Source organism: Pelodiscus sinensis, chromosome 16 (genome assembly GCF_052426305.1).
Source record: "Pelodiscus sinensis isolate ZL-2025 chromosome 16, ASM5242630v1, whole genome shotgun sequence".
Lineage (NCBI taxonomy): Eukaryota > Metazoa > Chordata > Testudines > Trionychidae > Pelodiscus > Pelodiscus sinensis.
This window is the reverse complement of record NC_143067.1, coordinates 3,004,750-3,026,177: the sequence shown is the minus strand read 5'-3', so window position 1 is coordinate 3,026,177 and position 21,428 is coordinate 3,004,750. Positions and strand designations below refer to the sequence as shown.

The 21,428-nt window shown below is 51.3% G+C and overlaps 1 long non-coding RNA gene across 1 annotated transcript in view; it reads right to left on the bottom strand.

Annotated features, from left to right (window-relative positions):
- Positions 1-20,277, bottom strand: part of LOC142818755 (uncharacterized) — a 32,011-nt gene extending 11,734 nt beyond the window's left edge. Inside the window, exon 1 of the long non-coding RNA XR_012896410.2 lies at positions 19,819-20,277. This is a non-coding gene — a long non-coding RNA (uncharacterized LOC142818755). The remainder of the gene's footprint in view (positions 1-19,818) is intronic.
- Between the last annotated feature and the right edge of the window lie 1,151 nt (positions 20,278-21,428).

The following is a 21,428-nucleotide window of genomic DNA, read 5'->3' as shown; positions in this document are numbered from 1 at the left end:
CTACCCTTTGTTTCCTGTATTTTAACCAATTATCAATCCATGAAAGGACCATCCCTCTTATCCCACAACAACTTACTTAAGAGCCTTTGGTGAGGCACCTTATCAAAGGCTTTCTGGAAATCTAAGTATACTATATCTACGGGATCCTCCTTGTCCACATGTTTGTTGACTGTAATAGATTAGTAAGACATGATATGAGTCCTTCAAAGAACTGTAATAGATTAAGCAAAATGCAGGACAATGTAGCACTTTAAAGACTTTTAAGTTAGTCTTTAAAGTGCTACATTGTCCTGCATTTTGCTTCAGCTACCCCAGACTAACACGGCTACATTTCTATCACTGTAAGGGTACGTCTACACTACAGCGCTAGTTCGAACTAACTTAGTTCGAATTAGTTAATTCGAACTAAGCTAATTCGAACTAACGCGTCTAGAACTAAAAACTTGTTCGAATTAGCGTTTTGCTAATTCGAACTAGCAAGTCCACATTGAGTGGACTCTGAACAGGGCTTAAGGATGGCCGGAAGCAGTGCCGGCAGGGCATCAGAGGAGGACTTAGAGCGTGGAGATGCTGTCTCAGGCTAGCCGAGGGCTGCGCTTAAAGGGTCCCGACCCCCGCCCCGGACACACAGTTCTAAGGGGTGCCCTGCTTGCAAAGAAGTTCTGGCTTGGAGTGCCCGGAGTACCCACACTGGGCACATCACACCACTCGGCCATCAGCCTGGCTGCACTTGCCGCAGGCTGCCATCTGGGGAGAGGGGTAATTGGGGGGCTGCAGGAGAGCGTCCACCCCCAGAAGCCCGCAGAGCCAGCCCAGTCCTCCCCATCGGGGGCTCGTACCCCATTCCTCCCTCACCTCCTTCCACTTACCCTTCCCTAGCCCCCCTTCTTATTGATGTACAAAATAAAGATAACGTTTCTTCCAACATTGACTCTGTCTTTATTGAAAAAAACTGGGGGAGACTGGGAAAAGGAGGTGGGAGAGGGGAAGAGAAAGGCTGGGAGAAGGGAGGGCAACTAACATGATCAGGGGTTGGGAACAGGTCCCAGATGAAGAAAGGCTACAGAGACTGGGACTGTTCAGCTTAGAAAAGAGGAGACGGAGGGGGGACAGGATAGAGGTCTCTAAAAGCAGGGGTTGGGTGGAGAGGGTGCATTCAGAAAAGTTCTTCCTGAGTTCCCATAAAGAAGGACTAGAGGACACCAAAGGAAAGGAATGGGTAGCAGGCTTCAAACTAGTAAGAGACAGTTGTTCTTCACAAAGCAAATAGTTAACCTGCGGAACTCCTTGCTGCAGGAGGCTGTGAAGGCTACAACTAGAACAGAGTTGAAAGGGAAGTGAGATCAAGTCATGGAGGTTGGGTCCATGGAGTGGTCTTAGCCAGGGGGTAGGAGTGGTGTCCCTACCCAAAGTTTGTGGAAGGCTGGAGAGGGATGGCACGAGACAAATGGCTTGGTCACTGTCTTCGGTCCATCCCCTCCAGGGTCCCTAGGGTTGGCCACTGTCGGCAGACAGGCTACTGGGCTAGATGGACCTTTGGTCTGACCCAGGACGGCCATTGTAAGCTCAGGGCTCAGGGTCGGGGGTCTCAGTGGACCCCCTTGATTTTCATGCACACCTGCTCCTGGGTGGCCAGGCTGGCAGCTCTCCTGCCCTAGATGGCCACTTTCCTGTGCCTAGTGCGGAGATCGTGGACGAGGTCCACGATGTCCGCACTAGCCCAGGAAGGTGCCCGCCTCTTGCGGTCCAGGGCAAGCTCCCGGGAGCCGCCAGCCTGGTCCCGGCAAGAGGGGGTGGGCTGGGGGGCATCGGGTGGGTGGCTCTGTGCCGTGCCAGGTGCAGGGTCTGCTAGCTGGGTGCTGGCAGGCTTGCACCTGGCACGGGCACCGTAGCCAGCCCGTGCCCCTTTAAGGGGTCCGGGGCCGGGAGGGGGGCATAGAGTTTCCCTGGTGTTGGCCAGAGTGGCCACCAGGGAAACCTGGGGAGGGCTAGCCTCCCACTAGTTCGAATTAAAGGGCTACACAGCCCTTAGTTCGAACTAGCTAGTTCGAACTAGGCGTTAGTCCTCGTAAAATGAGGTTTACCTAGTTCGAACTAAGCGCTCCGCTAGTTCGATTCAAATTCGAACTAGCGGAGCGCTAGTGTAGCGCCTATTAAAGTTAGTTCGAACTAATGTCCGTTAGTTCGAACTAACTTTGTAGTGTAGACATACCCTAATAGATTAGTAAGACATGATTTCCCTTTACAGAAACCATGTTGACCTTCGGGGCGGCCCGTTCATATAGGTGAACTAGACGGTTGTCTAGGGCGCCAAGTTAAATGGGGCGCCAAATGGTGGCGCAATATCGTTGAGGGGTTTGGAGGTGAGGGTGCTCATTGCATGGTTCACCTAGGGCGCCGGTTGCTGGCAGCTAGTCTAGAGCCACTCCTGTTGACCTTTGCCCAACAAATTATGATCATCTATGTGTCTGACAATCTTATTTTTTACTATAGTTTACTATAGTTTCAATGAATTTGCCCGATACTGATGTTAGACTTGCCAGGATCACCTCTAGAGGCCTTTTTAAATATTGGTGTCACCTTAGCTATCTTACAGTCATTAGGTACGAAAGCTGATTTAAAGGACAGGTTACAAACCACAGTGAATAGTTCCGCAATTTCCCATTTGAGTTCTTTCACAACTCTTGGGTGAATGCCATCTGGTCTTGGTGACTTGTTCCTGTTAAGTGATATTCTTTATTGGTTCGGGTGGATAGGCCCGGCTTTGGAATGTGTCATAGTTTGAATCTCTGTGATTCCTAGGAACACGTTTGTGGTGTCTATTAAAGCTGGGCCAGGCCCTGAAATCCTCACGCAGTTCTTTTTTCATCCTCACAATGGCTTTGACAGGAGTTGTGTCTGGATAAGGATGGAGGGTGAAATTCATCCAATGGGTTGTCACGTGGCTGTGCATTGTCCAACTAGTGGGATGATTCTGTCTGGCACCATGGAGGAGGCCATTTTGCACTATAAAATGGCATCCTCCATGGTGCCGTTTGTCCTACAAAATGGCGTTCTCCCCCCAGCATGGCCTCACACACACTGCCCATGAAATGTCATGCCTCATGGAAGATACCATTTTACATGGCCTCAGGCATGCATATGAATCGCTCCATGCCTTACTAAGACTGGCATGGCATGCCATCGAATTTACCCCTCTGCATAGGCCTTGTGGGACTTACGTGACAGGGTGTATTAATGCTGTTCTGGGGCAGAGAGGATTAACCTGGCTCATCTAGCTGAGAAGACCAGGCCCCCACAGCCCGCCTGGGCTTGCTCCAGCTGGAGGCCAGCTATCAAGGCCTGTGGAGCGGCTCAGTCTGGGATGATTGCCGCCAGAGAAGGTGTTGTCGGAGCTCCTGAGGAGGCACCACCGATGGACCAAGCCACGGAGGCTAGTCGGCCGAGAGCCTGCAGACGAGGCACCTAGTCTGGTGGGAGAGACAGAATTACCTGCAAGATGCTGGTAGGAAGTAGCCCGGGGCTTGGCGTGTTTCAGGTGGATTCCCCACCAAGCTAGCGGTGGTCCGCTCCACCACTGACAGGACCCTGGGCTAGGACCTAGTGGAGTGGGCAGGCCTGGGACCCTCTAGCGCAGTGATCCCCAACGCGGTGCCCACGGGCACTATGGCGCCCGCCGGGGCATTTATGTGCGCCAGCTGAATGATCTGGGCCGGCCCCGCCCCTGGCACATGGTGCATGGGTGGCCCCTGCCCCGGGTGCGCGGCGTGTGGGTGGCCTCTGCCCTCAGGCATTGTTCCAGATGCTGACTAGTAGATCACATGACCAAGCTGCCGGCGCGATGCCTTACCTCCCGGAGAGGAGTAGCACCCGGAGCCCTGCGAAGGAGCTGGCGTGGCAGAGTCCAGCAGCAAGTGGCTCTTTGGATGGCACAGAGAAGTGGGAGCCTGTGGAAAGCAGGACACAAGGCCAGCTGGGCCAGGGAACTGGCATTTTGGGGAGGAAGTAGATGTTTGCGCCTTGTTGGATACCTTCCTTCCTTTTTTGGCCTCCTCCTACTAGGGTGACCAGCTAGTGAGGGTGAAAAATCAGGACGGAGATGGAGGGTGTCATGTTGTAAGTACGCCCCGTCCCGAAGCAGCACAGCCCAATGGCCACAGTCTATAACATAGCCCTGATTCAGAGCAGCACAGCCTAATGGCTAAAGTCTCAGGGGCTTGGGGCAGCAGCCTCGGTAGGGGGCCTGGGCCCACCCTATTCCACTGGGCCATGACCCAGGGCCCTGTCAGTGGGGGCATGATCCGCCACTCACTCAGCAGGGAATCCCGCCGCAACACGCTGAGCTCACTCAGGCGGGAGGTACTCGCGCCCCCCCCGGCCACTTCCTGCCAGATCCGGGGTTGGGTGCTCCACGTGGTCTCCGGATCCTCCGGTTCCACAGCACCAGCCTCCCCCTGAGGCTCCTGCAGCTCTGGTAGCTCGATGCTGTCTCTTGGGTCTCTGTCTCCTTTCCTCCAGGTCTCTGGCTCGGCTGCCTCTGGCGCTCTTGCAGGTCCTTGTCCTCTAGCATCCAGCACAGATTGAGCTGAGCCACTCCCTTTTATACTTCTCCAGCACTTGGAGCATGCCCAGTGTGGCTGGGGGGGCGGGACTTCCTCTGCCCACAGGGCACTTCCTGGTGGAGTGTAGGATATGCACACCCTGTCACAGAGGCTCTGATATAAGAGAAAGCCCAAATATTGGGACTCTCCATAGAAAACCAGGGCATGCGGTCACCCTTCCTCATGTCCCCTCCTGGAGTATCTCAGTCTGAGCGGTACAGAACCATCTGGTACCCACGTCAGGCTTGGGAGTGGCGGACAATCAGTGGCAAAGCAGCGGGCAATGATGGATTTTTCCATAACGCTGCGCCCGCTCTCTTATAAGGCATATTAGCATTGTTATAAATCAATGAACATGGTTTATAATAGCAACGTTGCCCTTGAAAGCTGTTAAAACTGCTGTCAGCAAGCGGCTTGCTAGAGCATTTCCTGCCCTTGGACTCACCTTGGGCTATTAACTAACACATCGGTTATTAGCCAGCAGTGGTAATGACCAATTTTCTAGGGATGATTGCTTAAATATTGCCCACCTTGACGAGAGAATTATTGCTCAACTGAAAACCGAACCCTTATGGCCAAGCCGACAGAACTAATGATCTTATTTTTTTTTTAATCTTCCCCCACCTACTCTAGGGGACTCCGAGTGCACATTACTGGAGAACTGTTTCCCTGTTTGCCTTCTGTGACTTGAATCCAGGAAAAGTTCCATATTTAATATTTATTCTCTCAGCCTCAGTGGAGGAAGACAGGCGGTAATGAAACCAGCATTGCTGCAAGTGACCACAAGGATAATAGATTCTTTACGATGTCCAGGAATTCTGGACTCTCAGTCTCAGCTTAAATGTACCACGGCGCCCAGTCTGTCACCTTAAGCATAGTGTTCCTGCCATCGTCATGACCTGTCGTTAGCCCTGACGCGTACAGGCTGCTCTAAAGATATCAACCCCCTCCCACCGGCTCCCCTAAATGGTTTAAACACCCAAAGCTGGGTGTGAACGACACATTACAAGCAGGGAGGTTTTCAGGGAAGGGGGAAAATATCCAGGAAAGAAAAAAATAAAAGACCTCAGAGCCCCTTAGCTGTTGCTTTCTGCTTGCCGCAATCTTTTCCCCAGAGCAAGGCAGAACTCCTAGCCAGAAGTGGCGCCTTCTCAGGGCATGTTTACACTAGGAAACTATTTTGAAATAACTAAAATTGATTTAATAACAACATCGAAATAGCGTGTCCTCACTACGGCGACACGAATCCGAGGCAGGCTCTGTTAACGTGGGCGCGCTCCTGCGCCTTAGAGCCCCACAAAGCACTCTGAGGAGTAATTAGTTCGAATGCCTCTGGGGAGTTGTTATTTTGACATAGTGGCACCGGAGTGTCCACGTTATCGCTATTTCGAAATAACTCTTTCAAAATTACCATTACTGCCCGAGGAAAGCAGGAGTCCAGATTTCAAAATAAGCGGCCTGTGATTTTGCAATAACGGGAGCGGTCGTGTGAACGCTCTGCTTGTTAATTCAACCGAAGGGGGGTTATTTCGAAATAAAGCCCTAGGGTACACCAGGGCGTAGTGGTTCTGGTATTCTCTTCTGCTCTCTTCCTGCTTGTGCAGGAAAGCTGGCTTTTGTCTACACTTACCGGGAGGTCGGTGCTGTGGGGATTGATCTTCCAGGAGAGGCAGGAAGCTGCCTTAGCCTGCCCCCCCCCGCACCGCTGCACGGGAAACCCCTCCTGCCCCCACCCTGACCCTTTCCCAAACCGAAGTGTGAACCCCGCTGCACTAACTTACCATTACAAAGATAGTTTCCCCAATTATCACCCCAATGTCATTACCTCACAGACACTAACCTACTGGGTACGGAAATGACGCGGTCACTAACGCAGCGTCAGAGGGGAGTTTTGCATTTAAAACCAGGGTACGTCCCCTTCGTTCCACGTGAAAGATACAGCATATTCTCCACCCAAAACAGAGCATTTACCCCAGGTAGGGTGGGTGTCAAATGCCACCAGACCAGCATGCGCTTTGCGCTGCCGATCAGAGCCCTTTTTTGTGTAGACAGAATTTTCTGAGGCTAAATTAAAACAGGTAAATAAACAGCCACTTTTCTTCCTGGGGAAACATGAGCGACAAGCAGCGCTCTTCGCCTGGCTGGGCCTGGATCTCTGCCGTCTGCCGGGGGGCTTTGGGGAACATCTTTCCTGCTCTCCACCCTGCCAGCACAGGGTCAGTGGCACCGGGCTATGCGAGATTCCCAGGCCGATTGGAGTAAATAATGCAAGTTGCACCAGCTGGCTGGGGAGCCTGTAACCTTCTGTTTCTAAACACAGGATCTAAGAAAAAAAATAATGCGGCTCTTGTCTGGGCTCTCAGTCGTTCTGGCCTGAGCTTTACAAAATAAGATCGAAATACTCCACAGAAGTGAGTTTTAAAGGGACACGCTCCCGTTTTGTTCGGCCACAAATGCACCAGTCTGCGTCTAAAGGCCACACAATTCTCTCTCTCGATTGAAACCAAACGGGTCGGTAGTTTTTACGTTCTGATGGCAAAAGCATGGCACCTGTTAATACTGTTCTAATAATAAAAAGTTCCTATAATAACAAACCCGCACGCATCTCCCAGCTCTACAATCACAAACAGCCATGCACCACCCGGCTCCCACAAATAACAAACTGGTCTGCACATCCCACTCCCCTAAATAGCTCTAGGCTAACAACCCCAGGGCTGTGTCTAGACTGCATCCCTTTTCCGTAAAAGGGATGCAAATTAGACACATTGCAATTGCAAATGAAACGTGGATTTAAATCCTCCCCGCTTCATTTGCATAAACATGGCTGCCGCTTTTTTCTGGATCGGAGCTTTGCTGGAAAAAAGCGCCAGTCTAGACGGGGATCTTGCGGAAAATAAAGCCTTTTTTTAAGCGGAATAAGGGCTCTTTCGGAAAAGGCTTTATTTTCTGAAAGATCCCCGTCTAGACTAGTGCTTTTTTCCGGCAAAGCTCCGATCCAGAAAAAAGCGGCAGCCATGTTTATGCAAATGAAGCGGGGGGGGGGATTTAAATCCCCGCTTCATTTGCAATTGCGATGTGTCTAATTTGCATCACTTTTACGGAAAAGGGATGCAGTCTAGACACAGCCCAGGTGTGCAGCCCACAAGTCACCGGTGCAGGCCAACGCTCATGAGCAACCCTACAACAAGAAACTGGGTGAGCACAAGGAAGAGAACAAACTCAGCATGAAACAGCTTATCGGTTGAAGCTGCCGAGAAGCAAAATGATTTTAAAAAATGTCTTCTTAAAATACTGTACGTGGCAATGCCTCAGTCAGACAAACCATGGGCAGCGGAGCTAGATGCAGTTCAGAGCCCAACTGCCGGGGACCATGCACATGCATAAGGCCTCAGAAATGGGTTTATTGTCTTTAGTTTCCTAGCAGCTATCTCACCCCTAGCCACTTCCTTTAAGCTCTTTCTGCTCAGCATGACACGCACAACAAAGCAGCGGAAAAGCAAACCCCAAAGCCAACAAATATTGGGGCACAAGAAACCCAACCTCATCCTTCCAGTGGCTTCCCAGGAGTTCAAATGACACCCCACATGCTGTGCCACCCAAGCAGAACAAGTGAGAAACATTCCCCTCTCACACCAAAGGGGCCCAGACAAGTAGATTTTGGGGTGCACCAGCCCCAGAGGGGAGACAGCACCAACTTGGGCTCCCCCACACTGGAGGGACCTTTGAGCCTCAAGGACCCAAATCCAGCTCCCCCCAAGATTCCCCACTATTGATTTAGGCCATCCCTAACAGGTGTCCGTTTAAGCTACTCTTAAATATCTCCCAACCTCCCTAGGCAACTTATTCAGGTGTTTAAAACTACCCTGCTAGTTAGGAAGTTTCTCCTTGTGGCCAAGATAAACTTCCCTTGCAGCAATTTAAACCTGCTGCTGCTCCTATCATGTTCCTCCTTGTAACACCCTTAAAGGCCACAATAGCGCATTAGCTGGGAATTGAACCCACACCAACTGCTCTGGAGGCAGCTCTGCTCAGCACTGCCCCACTTAGGAGCACTGCAGAGGGCTGAGCAGAAGGACAGAGATAACCCTTTGCATGCTAACTCTGGCTAGCAAAAGAGCCACAGGTGATGCCCCAAGGGCTGGGTCACTAGTCCGGGCCAGGTGTGGGGAATGAATTCATCTGCCCCAGCACACTATAAGAGGGAGCAGAGCGGCACCATCTTTTGGAAGCAGGGGGGTGGATGGTTTTGCTGACTGGGCATGCACCATGCTTGCTAATTCTCTGCTCAGGGAAGCTCATAGGATCCTCTGGTGAAAATTCACCAAGCAGCAGGGAGGTTTGGGGTGACTTCTTCTGATTGTGCTCATCCCCCTCCTAGGATAGTGATAGAGATGTAGCTGTGTTAGTCTGGTCTAGCGGAAACAAAAGACAGGACTAGGCAGCACTTTAAAGACTAACAAGATGGCTTATTAGGTGATGAGCTTTTGTGGGCCAGACCCACTTCCTCAGATCAAAATAGTGGAAGAAATTGGTGTAACCAATTCAGTTATAAGATCAAGAACATGTATTCCTGCTCATCCAGAAATATAACATATGCTATCATGTGCTGATAGTGTCTGTCTGCTATGTATGTTGGACAAATGTCTCAGACACTTTGCCAAAGAATCAATGCCCACAAAACAGATATTAGACCGGATCACAAAGAAAAAACAGTTTTTTGCCATTTCAACCTGAAAGGGCATTGTCTCAAGGACTTAACTACCTGCATCCTGCTTCAAATACATTTTAATACCAGACTTGAAAGAGAATCCTCTGAACTGTCATTCATGCTTAAATTTGACACTTTACACCTAGGTCTCAACAAAGATGCTAATTCTTACCCATTACAAAGATAGCTTCCCCAGTTATCACCTCTAATATCATTAGCTCTCAGACATTTGCCTTCTCCCCTCCACCCCCCCCCCGTTCTGAAATTTGATTTGTCCTTTTCATATGTGTTCATTTTTTTGATTGTATCCTTTGGTATATATGGTCCTGCCAATTTTCTTCCACTATTTTGATCTGAGGAAGTGGGTCTGGCCCACGAAAGCTCATCACCTAATAAGCCATCTTGTTAGTCTTTAAAGTGCTGCATAGTCCTGGCTTTTTTCCCCCTCCTAGGGTGTTGCTAGATGGTTCATGCCAGAGAGAATGTTTCACAGGGAGGACACTTAGCCACTGGGAGAACTGAGTAGGGGTGGCGGTGGGTTATCCATTGGGGGAGTCTTTAAAACCAGATGAGCTGGCTTTCCGAAAGCTTGGTTGGGGTTGAAGAGGGCTGAATTCAGAGAAATCCTGGGGTCTGGGCTATGCAAGAGGTCAGATGAGAGGCTTGTAATGGTTCCTTCTGGCCTTAAAAATTGACAAATCCTGGAATCGTGTAAGATTCTGAAGTGCCAGTTTTTTGCCTTTCCAAAGGCCTGGCTTGCATCAAGTGTCAGGCCTTTTCCAAACCCTTCCCCAAGACCCTCCGCAAACAGAACAGGCAGCATTTGAAAAGCTACACGCTGCACCCTGGGCTAGATACGATCCATCTACTCGCTTGTGAGTGCAGAATAAATCTTTCCAGCCAAGTGGACCCAGAAGAAGTCTGTGTGTTTGCTCAGCTGGCTTCTGCCTTGATGATTGTAACACAGCTTTTTTCTGGCTTGTTTAAAGGGGACGCTTGAAAAATTGAGGGACCGTGGCTCTCAAGTCACGCATGGTAGTGATGTTTTCTTAGCCCTTATCTGTCTTTGGGGCTTAGAGCGGCGGTAGAGTCTTTTTGTGGACCTGTCTTGCCACAAAGATGCTGACGCTCCCAGAGAGACGTCTTATCCTTTCCTGTTTCAATCAGCGCACGAGTACTGTATTGTCCAAAATAATTTTGTGCCAAGAAATGAGTGGGAAAGAAGCACAAGAGCTGAGACTCAAAGTAGGCCTGTTCCAGATGCAAAAGCATCACACCCCTGGATGTAGCTTGGAGTGATTCCTTATAAAGCCAGGCACAAGTTTAGGCCTGGTTACTGGGGTGATTGTATCCCACAAACCCGAGGGGCCCAGCGTACAAAGGCATAACAGCTCTTTGGGTAGAGGACTGTTTGCCAGGGCCCCCATAAATCACCCCTCCCCCCAGCAGTTCTGTAGTAGTGATGCTGAGTTGCAGGAGGGAGCACACACAAGACGGCAGGAGTTGGGAATAGCGCGACCTGTTAGATCTAATGCTTTCTGCCAGGGCCCTGGGCAGGGTTGATCCCTCGGGCAGGGGTGGGCCAACTTTTTGGTTGGAGGACCATGAATGCTCATGAGATGGGGGATCAGGAGGCTGGGGCGTAGGTGGAGGTCAGGGGTGCAGGCTCTGGGCTGAGCCTATCTCCTCAAGCACCTCGTCTCCTTTCTGGCTGGCTCCTCTGTTTAGGTGTGGCCAGGTGGCTCTGTGTACTACCCCCGCAGCTCCCATTGGCTAGGAACGGCGATCCGCAGCCAATAGGAGCTGCAAATACCCGTACTTGCGGAGGTGCAGGGAAATATACCAGCAGCGTCCCCGCCAGGAGCTAACCCTGGTGAGCCACGGCTGTCTTATTGTCCTACGAGCATCTGAATCGCAGGCTAATATTCACCAGTCCCTACGCTTCATTAGTATTTGTTATCTTCCAGCAAATGGTCCCACATGGACGGCGATCCAGGAGTTCCTTTATTTCACCTCAGACAGATACATCAAGAAACCCAATCGGTATTGAAACAGGCCTGTGGTGTTCTGCAGTCTTTAGTACAGGTTGAACACAGTCTGGTGCCCTCGGGATCTGACCGATGCCGGATCAGAGACTTTGCCAGACCACAAGAGGTCAATATTGTCTAGCAGCTTCATCAGCACTGCCACTGCTTGCTGGGCGGTCAGAGGCACTGAGGGGTCAATTAGAGGTAAATCACAGCCCAGAACACTGAGAGCCAGGACTAGGGGCTGTAAAATCTTTATGGGATCGCGGGAAACTTAGCCACACCCATGATAAGTGGACATCCGGCGAACTCACATCATGCTGGGGCCTCGGCTGTTGCCAGACCGGGGAGTGCTAGATTAGAAAGGTTCAGCGTGTAATCACTTAATAACTGCACAGTTTGTTAAGGGCCCGGGGTAATTTTAAAGGAACTTCATATTATCTGGCGTACATTTCCAGAGTGGCTTGTGGGTCGTGTTAGCCATGTGCCAGAGAACACAGAGAATTTAGAGGCAGGTGCCTGATGAAGGCTGAACCATGGCGTCTTGGCGGAATCATAAACCTCACGCTATACCCCCCCATCTAAAAGTTTGACATTTCTTTGCAGTCAGCTAGAAAGCTCCATTTCCCAGACTGCAATCACACACATTTAGCCTAATGCGACAGTACAGTAAGTTATCCGGTGCCTCTCATGATTATATCACCAGCACTTTCCATCAGGTGACATATCAAACGTGTTTAAAATCACTCGACCAATGCAGATGCTACGGGGCTTTTTTTGTACCTACCAGATGGCCCAATTACAAGAAATTTTGGGGGTAAGAGTGGGGAGGGGGGAGGGGAAGAAAAGGAAAAGAAAAGCCCAAATGGAGAGTTCTTTCCACACCAGCACTGCCCAGTGGCAAAGACTAGCAGAGTGATAACTCTGTGCTTCCACGTGGCAACACACTGACTAGTTTAAAAACTGTCACCGTCACGTCCTTTTTGTTGTCTGGGTTGCGAGGGAAATGAAATGAGGCCGCACGCCTCTGTTTCCTGGCTTTCAGAGAAAGCAACCTCAGTATGAAAATTAGAGACTTTGATTTTGGTTGTGAGCCAGACAGCCTGTTCACCTATTGCAATACAACATATTGCACATTCCTGTTCTGGTATGTACGAAAGCAACACAATCACCCCTGTTTGGATGCCGCCAGCTCTTGGTGCTACCCAGCTGCGGTGACAAGAATGGTACATGGAATTAGTTCCACGTTTTTTCTGTTGCAATTAGCATATTAATGCACCAGACAGATAACGCGAAATGCCGGGATGCTTAACCACTCACAGTCCCTTCTTCTTTGAGCTCAACATTCAGCTGCTAGTAGCCTGTGGGAGCGTCAAACTGTCTCATGTTTTGTCAGAAGAGCAACCCTGAACCGTGCACTGCCATTGAGACACTGCTCGCTCTCAGTTATCGCTGCATCAGGAAGTCTTCACCTTAGGCTGCAGACATGCTACGGGTTTCATTGGTTTTGTGCGTGCTTCTACATATGTTCGCACCTACAAGTATAGGTCAAACCTCTCTGGTCCGGCAACATCTGTGGTCCGGTGTGATGTTAGTTAGCCAGATGTCTATTTATCATGGGTGTGGCCAAGTTTCCCGCAGTGCCAAAAAATTATTTACAGTCATCATAGAATCCTAGGGTTGGCAGAGACCTCGGGAGTTCATCTAATCAGACACACTGCTTAAAGAAGGACCAACCCCACCTAAATCATCCGAGCCAGGGCTTTGAGAGCCAGGACTTAAAAACCTTGAGTGATGGAGATTTCATCCTTCTCCGTAGGGAACCCATCCCAGTGCTTCCCCACCCCTCTTGGGAAATCGTTCTTTCTAATATCCAACCTCAGCCTCCCCCACTGCAACTTGAGACCATTGTTCCTTGTTCTGTCATCTGCCACCACTGAGAACAGCCTCTCTCCAGTCCTGACTCTTAAGCTACGTCTACACTGGCAGCTTCTTGCGCAAGAACTATTTTGGGTAAGAGTTCTTGCACAAAAAGTCTTCCACAAGAGCGTGCCTACACTGGCATGTGCTTTTGCACAAGAGCATCCGTGCCAGTGTAGACGCTCTCTTGTGCAAGAAAGCTCTGATGGCCATTTTAACCATCGGGCTTTCTTGTGCAAGAAATTCATGTTGCCTGTCTACACTGGCCTCTTCTGGAAGAGCTTGTGCGCAAGAGGGCTTCTTCCTGAGATGGAGCGTCAGAGTTCTCGTGCAAGAAGCCCTGATTTTCTACAGTTCAATGTGAAAGTGTCAGTAAGGCTGCTGGTGGTTCAGCAAATTCTCTGGTTCGGCACCGGTCAGGTCCCCAGGGTGCTGGATTAGAAAGGGTCTAGTCTAATCTAATCTACTCTAATCTAATCTGTGCATCTACAGGTATACACGTGTATTACCACATTACTGATGGGATTTTCAGAGTTACCCACGGGAACTCTCAGCCCCGCCCCCTTCACCTGTGCATGTATGTATGGGTGTATAGAGATCCATGTATGTATGGGTAGTGCGTGTGTGTGCGTGCGTGCGTGTAATGACATGAAGGCTGAGCCTCAATTTAGAAATTAAGCATGACTGGTGAAAGTTACTAATCTTCCGTCTATCTTGGTGAAACATTAATGAACTTGTAAAAACAGGAAGCAGTGGGAAACAAATGCAGTTCAGCTGGTGTTTGAAGAGCTGTCGGATCCTCTTGCTGAAATATTTCAGCAGAACATCTTTCTGATAAACCCTCTGAGAAAAGTGGAGGAGTTTCAGAAGAGTGATTGGAAAAACAGGATGCCGGCTTGCAGGCTTCGCTAATGCATTGCATCTGCAAAGACTCTGCCAACTACTGGCTGTGTGAGAGCTGCAGAACTGGGGAAAGTTATTACATCTGAGTGTGATGGGCGGAGGGGGAGGAAACAGGCTGTTCCCTTTCTGCATCTTCAAGTTTGGAAAAAAATTCAAGCCTTTTACATTTTTTCATTCCCTGCCTACTCTGCTGTCAGCCCACAGCCTTAATTCCTGGAATCTCAGTGCATTTTACAAACATTAAGTAAACTCTCCTCTGCACCCCAGTGATGGGAAAATCAGCCTCTTTGGCTTTGGGCAGTGAGCTTGAGCTTCCTGTGTCCCGTTAGCTGATGTTTTCCCCATTTTGCAGATGGGTAAACCGAGGAATAGAAATGTAGCTGCTTATTTTGAGCTCTTGAATTTATCATAGAATCAGAGAACACTAGGACTGGAAGGCACCTCGAGCGGTCATCAAGTCCAGTCCCCTGCCCTTGTGGCAGGACCAAATACTGTCTAGACCATCCCTGATACACATTTATCTAACCTACTCTTAAATATCTCCAGAGATGGAGATTCCACAACCTCCCTGGGCAATTTATTCCAGTGTTTGACCATCCTGACAGTTAGGAACTTTTTCCTAATGTCCAACCTAAATCTTCCTTGCTGCAGTTTAAGCCCATTGCTTCTTGTTCTATCCTCAGAGGCCAAGATGAACAAGTTTTCTCCCTCCTCCTTATGACACCCTTTTAGATACCTGAAAACTGCTATCATGTCCCCCCTCAATCTTCTCTTTTCTAAACTAAACAAACCCAGTTCTTTCAGCCTTCCTTCATAGGTCATGTTCTCTAGACCTTTCATCATTCTTCTTGCTCTTCTCTGGATCCTCTCCAATTTCTCCATATCTTTCTTGAAATGCGGTGCCCAGAACTGGACACAATTCTCCAATTTCTGGGTGTCCATCTTGAGAAACTTAGTAATTGGGCCCTTACCAATAGTGGGTGTGTTGCAAATGTAGGCAAAAATGACTTGACCAATGTCACGTAGCAAATCAATGGCAGAAGTGGTAATAACAGGAGTCCTGATTCTCAATTTTCTGCTTCACCCTCTGATTACATTCCTTTCAACCCCTTGGGTGTGTCTAGACTACATGCCTCTGTCGACGGAGGCATGTAGATTAGCCAGATCGGCAGAGGGAAATGAAGCCGCGATTAAAATAATCGCGGCTTCATTTAAATTTAAATGGCTGCCCCGCTCTGCCGATCAGCTGTTTGTCGGCAGAGCGGGGCAGTCTGGACGCGACGCGCTGACAAAGAAGCCTTTCTTGATCGGCACAGGTATGCCTCGTGAAACCAGGTTTACCTGTGCCGATCAAGAAAGGCTTCTTTGTCGGCGCGTCGCATCCAGACTGCCCCGATCTGCCGACAAACAGCTGATCGGCAGAGCGGGGCAGCCATTTAAATTTAAATGAAGCCGCGATTATTTTAATCGCGACTTCATTTCCCTCTGCCGATCTGGCTAATCTACATGCCTCCGTCGACGGAGGTATGTAGTCTAGACACACCCCTTGAGTCTTTCTGTTGCACTCCTGCTGTACATTAGTCTCCTGAGCCATTAACATTTTTCCATTGACCTGAATGGGAGCTGAATGAAGCCCAGAGAGAACTCACAACCTTACTAAGGACATGCATGGAACAAGCTCATTGAGTTTTAATCTCTTTCCTTGGGACAGTTGCTTCCTATTACTTGCAAGACCAACAACAGAAGTGTTATAAGAGCAGGTTTAAAACAAACAAAAGGAAGTATTTCTTCACATAGCGCACAGTCAACCTGCGGAACTCCTCGCCAGAGGATGCTGTAAAGGCCAGGACTTTAACAGGGTTCAAAAAAGAGCTAGATAAAGTCATGGAGATTAGGTCCATCAATGGCTATTACCCAGGGTGGGTAGGAATGGTGTCCCTAGCCTCTGTTTGGCAGGGGCTGGAAATTAATGACAGGAAAGGGATCACTTGATGATTCCCTGTTCAGTTCACTCCCTCTGGGGCACCTGGTATTGGCCACTGTCAGCAGCCAGGATGGCAGGCTGGATGGACCTTTGGTCTGACCCAGTCTGGCCTTTTTGATGTAATACAAAACTTGTTTCAGCAAAACACTTAAGCACGTGCTTAACTTTAAGCACGTGAGAAATGCCCCCTTGATTCATTAATAACCTCGTTCACGCGCTTACGTCCCACTGACTTCAATGGGCCTCGAGCACATGCTGCAGGCAGAGCCCGTGCGCGAATGCTCGGCTGGCTCCAGAGGGATGCCCGCTACAGGAGGGTAATCGAGAAGGTTGTTGCTGGTGTGTATCCCTGGTGGAGCCTTGCGAACAGGTCACAGCCCCAGCAGGACAATTCAAAACATCCTGGTGTGAAGGAGGCAGCGTAGCAGCGGGCCCAGAAGAGCCAAGGCCAAAGCAGCCACCGGAGCAATGTAAACAGGAACACGTCTTTGAAAACATGGAAAGGCTTGATGCAAAGCTGCTGCCCCTACGTCCATTTTTCTGTTTGACTGGCTCCGCACCGGACTGTGGTTGCCTGAAACTGCCCCTTTCGGGGAAAAGGTGGGGCCACGGCTGGCCGGTACCGGAGGGGAGGGTAGGTAGAGCCTTCCCACGACTGCCTCCACGCCCGCTCGCTGAAAGATGGGGCCGCGGTGCGGCAGCCCCAGTCCTCCACGTGGCCAGGAAGAATTGGGCTGCTGGTGGGCGGGGCTTGGCTCCAAGGGCGGGGCCTTAAGCAGAAGGGGCGGGGCTGGGGCTTGCCTTTCCTAGCTGGGCTTTCCCCTGCCACCCAGGGGTGGAGTCGTCTACACAGGGGACTGGACTGGGAGTTAACGAGGAGGTCTGATGCTCTCCCTGGCTTTGGTGACAGTTTCCCTTCTCCCCAGATCTGTCCTACAAACACTTAGGGACACATTTAACTCTGCATGCCTGAGCAGCGCCATCGGGCAGCAATGGGACTGCTTGTGCACATCAAGGCAGGGGGGCGACCGCCTCTGCAGGCCCCAGGCAGGGTGTGTGTGGGGGGAGGGCCCGGCTCCGTGCCCCTGGAAGGGGCGGTGCCTCAGGCGGAAGGGGTGGAGCATAGGCAGCTGGGCCCCTCCCGTCAGAGCTGTGCGGAACAGCACTTCGGTGTCAATTTTAAGGGCCTGGGGCAATTGCCCCGTAAGCCCCTCTCTGGTCGGTGGGCCTGCCCAAAGCAGGGACCGTCGCTTGCTATTTACGCTTGCACAATGGGACGCCGCTCTCCGGGGAGGCCTCGCAATGTGATTAGAAAGCAAACCGCACTTCCTGTTCATCATGACTAATCCTGGCGCCCATCAAGCGCTGGACATGCACCCCACGCTTTGCAAACAGTCCCTCCATCGGGGTGCTGTCCGGGGAGCGCAGAGCTGATCGAATCATACCAGGCTCAGTTTGTAGAGGGGGACACCGAGGGAGGGGACGGGCTCTCTGATGATAAATTACAGTCCTCTTTGCTGAAATATGCCAATATTTTGCTCAGGTCTCAACAAACCTGTCTGTTTTAAGGGCAATAAAAGCTTTTACAAGCCCTGTTTTTCCTACCACTATGCTAGAATCAATCGCTAAGTATATTTTACTCATTTACTTAAAACAATAATTGGTTTCTTCTTTAACGATAACCTAACACTGTCTAGAACGGTGTCTGTCGTGTCTTTATTAGACTGTGAGACCTTTGATGGAAGGACTTTCTACCAGCCCGTAGTGGCTAGAAAACAGGCCTTAATCTTCGTTGGGGTCTGCAGCTGCCCTTAATTATTCTTATTCCTATTGAAGGGGGAGGAGTTTAATTATTAAATCCATGTTGTCACTGTGTTGTTTGATTTGATCTGGGATAATTGAGAGGGGTGTTTATTTTTTCAAGACCGAGGGCACTCACAGCCTTGGGTGGGGGCTAGCTTTTTTATAGCGCAGTAACAATCGACCAGATCAACTGTGCTGTGCGTTAGAGCAGCGTGAAATGTCATGGTGGTGACTAGCCGAGCCATTTATATGAATAATAAGAATCTCCCCAGAGGCTGAGTCCTTTGGGGAAGGTAACGTCTCTTTGCTGGGTGTGTGTATATGCAGCCTCTAGGAACAATGGGCCCCGAGGTGAGACAGTAATACAAATCTACATATATACTGTAGTGTGTATCTGTCTGTCTGTGAGTCTGTTTGTTCAAGAACTCCTCCTACATGGGAAGAGCTGGGCCAACACATTTGGGAGGCAGCTTCCTTGCCTCCTACCTTAAAGCAAGGTCAGGGTTAGGTTGTGCCAGGACAACCGGAAGCCCCGGGAAAAGGACTGTTTTCCATAACATGCAAAGGGAGGGGCTGCTGTTCGGAGGGACGCAATATGAGAGTGGCCACTAGGGGCAGTCGGACCAGCCAGGGAGCGGCCAGCTAGGGCCGGGCTCCACCACCTTGCCTGCCAACTCACTGAGTAAATACCTCCCCTGCCCCAAACTCTTTTCTCCCCTCCTGGCCCTCAACGACAGCACCAGAGGGTGGGGGTGAAAAAAGGCCCCTGGTGGCTGGGAGGCCTCAGGAGAGGGGAGAGAGAACAGGCTCGTGGTGGCTGAGGGGGTAGGGAGATGAGTTCCCTGGAGAGCTTGGGAGGGAGAGAGAACAGACCCCTGGCAGGTCGGGGGGAACCTCTGCCCTGAGCCCCCCAACCCTCACTCTTGCACACACCTACAAGGCCCTGCCCACCCGGGCAACACTGGGTACGTCTGCTAGTAATACCTAATATCAAATATTGCTTACAAAGTTTTGGGAGGGCCATCAAACTTCAGGTTTCAGGGTTTAAACCAGTCTAAGGGTTACGGCCGTGGTCCCCAACGCGGTGCCTGCATTTACGCGCGCCTGCCAAGTGCTTGGGGCCGGCCCTGCCCTGGGCGTGCGGCGCATGCGCGGTGCCAGTCCCGGGCGCATGCCGCATGGGCGACGCCGGCCCCAGGCGTGCAGCGAATGGGCAGCCCCGCCCCCGGGCGTGCGGCTATGGGGGGGCGCCGGCCCCGGGCATGCGGCAAATGTGCGGCCCCACGCCTGGATGCATGGCGCATGGGGGACGCCGGCCCCAGGCATGCAGCGAATGGGCAGCCCCGCCCCCGGGCATGCGGCTATGGGGGGGCGCCGGCCCCGGGCATGCGGCAAATGTGCGGCCCCATGCCTGGATGCATGGCGCATGGGGGACGCTGGCCCTGGGCACGTGGCTATGGGGGGCGCTGGCCCCGGGCACGCAGGGCATGGGCAGCCCCGCCCCCGGACGCGCGGCACATGGGGTTGCCGTCCCCGGATATGCGGCACATGTGCGGTCCTGCCCCCGGGCACCCGGCAGCTCCAAAAGGTTGGGGACCACTGGGTTACAGGTTAGGTGGCGACCTCATGTGGGGAACAGCTTATTCTACATCCATCTAGCATGAGGTTTCGTGTAGCTCCCTGGGAAGCACTGAGCCCCGATCACTGTCGGAGGCAGGATTCTGGGCTAGGTGGAACACAGGCTGATCTGTCTGACCATGCCTACGTGCCTGTGATTCACAGCTGGCTGGAAGAGCATTTCATTTGGTTTTGCAACCCCTCCGCACGCGCCCTTTAAATTCCACGCATCCAGTTTTAATGGCTGAGACTCACCCGGCTTCAGAGCTGCTCGCACCTGTGAGTGCCACACTCGTTAGCTGCGAAACTCTCCATTGTTCTAGGTTTGATCAAAATAGAAAACACCGGTACAGGTCCCTTAATAAACCATGTGCATCGATGGGTCTTTTGGAAAAAGGACGTTTATTTTCAGACAGTGCTGTTTTCTAATGATTTTCCTGCTGCTTACCCCAAAATAACCGGAAACCCTGCCCTCTTCCTAGGTTTTAAATTAGAGGGCTCCAGGTTCAGAGTTTGTAGTTCACATCTATGGAGTGGATCCAGTCTGAACCTAGCGAACTTTGGAGAAAGTTCTGAACCCAATGTAAAAGGGTAAGGTCCCAGGAATAATTGGGTCTGATGTTTTAGTTCTGTTCATGACAGAGATATGGGGTTTGGATCCAGGGTTTGGGCTGAAATAAAATCAAATTAAATTTATTGTGCATGTGTGAGAGAGAGGGATAGGGTGGGGAGAGGAGTTGGATCTTAATGACTTGAGAAGTCTCCAGTTCTAATAAAGGGAAAAAGCTTTCTCATAGGTTCCCACATCATCGGTCAGCTCATCCCAGGCATTTGGTTGCAAGACTTTTTTTTTCTTGTAATGAATTGAATAATCACATCTGGTCCCTCGAAGCTTGAGAAAAGTTTAAAAAGTCATTAGCGCTCTCCCGGTTCCAGCATTGGCAGAACTTACTTTCCTTTCGGTCAGCAGGCAAGCTGCGTACGTGTGGAAATGTGGCGACATCTGTGTGCACGTGCAAAATCCTGCCCTTCCCCATCTCTGTACCCGTAGAAAGGAGAGAGAGAGACGATAGATAGATGTGGGCTAGCCCCTCCAACCCCGGGCATGGACGGGCTGACCGTGGAGTTCTACCGCGTGTTCTGGGACGTCCTCGGCCCGGACCTCGTCACCGTCTGGGCCGAGTCCTTGGAGAGCGGGGTCCTCCCTCTGTCGTGCAGGCGGGCGGTGCTCGCCTTGCTGCCGAAGAAGGGGGACCTCCGCGACCTACGGAATTGGCGTCCCGTCTCGCTCCTCAGCACGGACTACAAGATCGTAGCGAAAGCCATCTCGCTGCGACTGCGGTCCGTGCTGGCGGACGTGATCCATCCCGACCAGACCTACACCGTCCCGGGCCGTAGTATATTCGATAACTTGTATTTGGTCCGGGATCTCTTGGAGCTCGGGCGTAGGGATGGCTTGTCGTTCGCCCTCCTGTCCCTGGACCAGGAGAAGGCGTTCGACAGGATGGACCACGGGTATCTCCTGGGCACCCTGCAGGCCTTCGGCTTCGGGCCCCGGTTTGTGGGTTTTCTCCGGGTGCTGTACGCCCTCGCGGAGTGTCTGGTCAGGCTCAACTGGACCCTGACCGAGCCGGTCAGCTTCGGGCGGGGGGTGCGCCAGGGGTGTCCGCTGTCGGGCCAGCTGTACGCTCTGGCGATCGAGCCCTTCCTCTGTCTCCTCCGTAGGAGGTTGACGGGGTTGCTGCTTCGGGAGCCGGAGCTGCGGCTGGTCCTGTCGGCGTACGCCGATGACGTGCTCCTCGTGGTCCAGGACCCGGGCGACCTGGCGCGGGTGGAGGCTTGCCAAGCCGTCTACTCGGCAGCCT